At 32.9% G+C, this 210-nt stretch overlaps 1 protein-coding gene across 1 annotated transcript in view; it reads left to right on the top strand.

Annotated features, from left to right (window-relative positions):
* Positions 1 to 210, top strand: part of PARD3 (par-3 family cell polarity regulator) — a 428,182-nt gene that overhangs the window by 96,532 nt on the left and 331,440 nt on the right. The gene's annotated exons all lie outside the window — the stretch shown is intronic.

Genomic DNA, 210 nt, shown 5'->3' with positions numbered 1-210 from the left:
GGGTGGGTATTTTTAATCACATTCGGCTTTTGCATGCAAATTACACTGAACAGCACACACTATATAAAATGAAGAGCGGTATTTTACAATCTATTTTCTCTTGAAGTTTAATAAGCTTGCAAAGATTGGCCTATGCTTTAACTAAGTAGATACCTTTTTGTACCTCAGCTGAAATTAAAATCTTAGATTTTAAATGCTGCTGTTTTGATC

Source organism: Aptenodytes forsteri, unplaced genomic scaffold, assembly GCF_000699145.1.
Source record: "Aptenodytes forsteri isolate BGI_AS27 unplaced genomic scaffold, ASM69914v1 Scaffold257, whole genome shotgun sequence".
Classification (NCBI taxonomy): domain Eukaryota; kingdom Metazoa; phylum Chordata; class Aves; order Sphenisciformes; family Spheniscidae; genus Aptenodytes; species Aptenodytes forsteri.
Note: the sequence above shows the minus strand (reverse complement) of the source record. Positions and strands in the feature narration are given on the sequence as shown.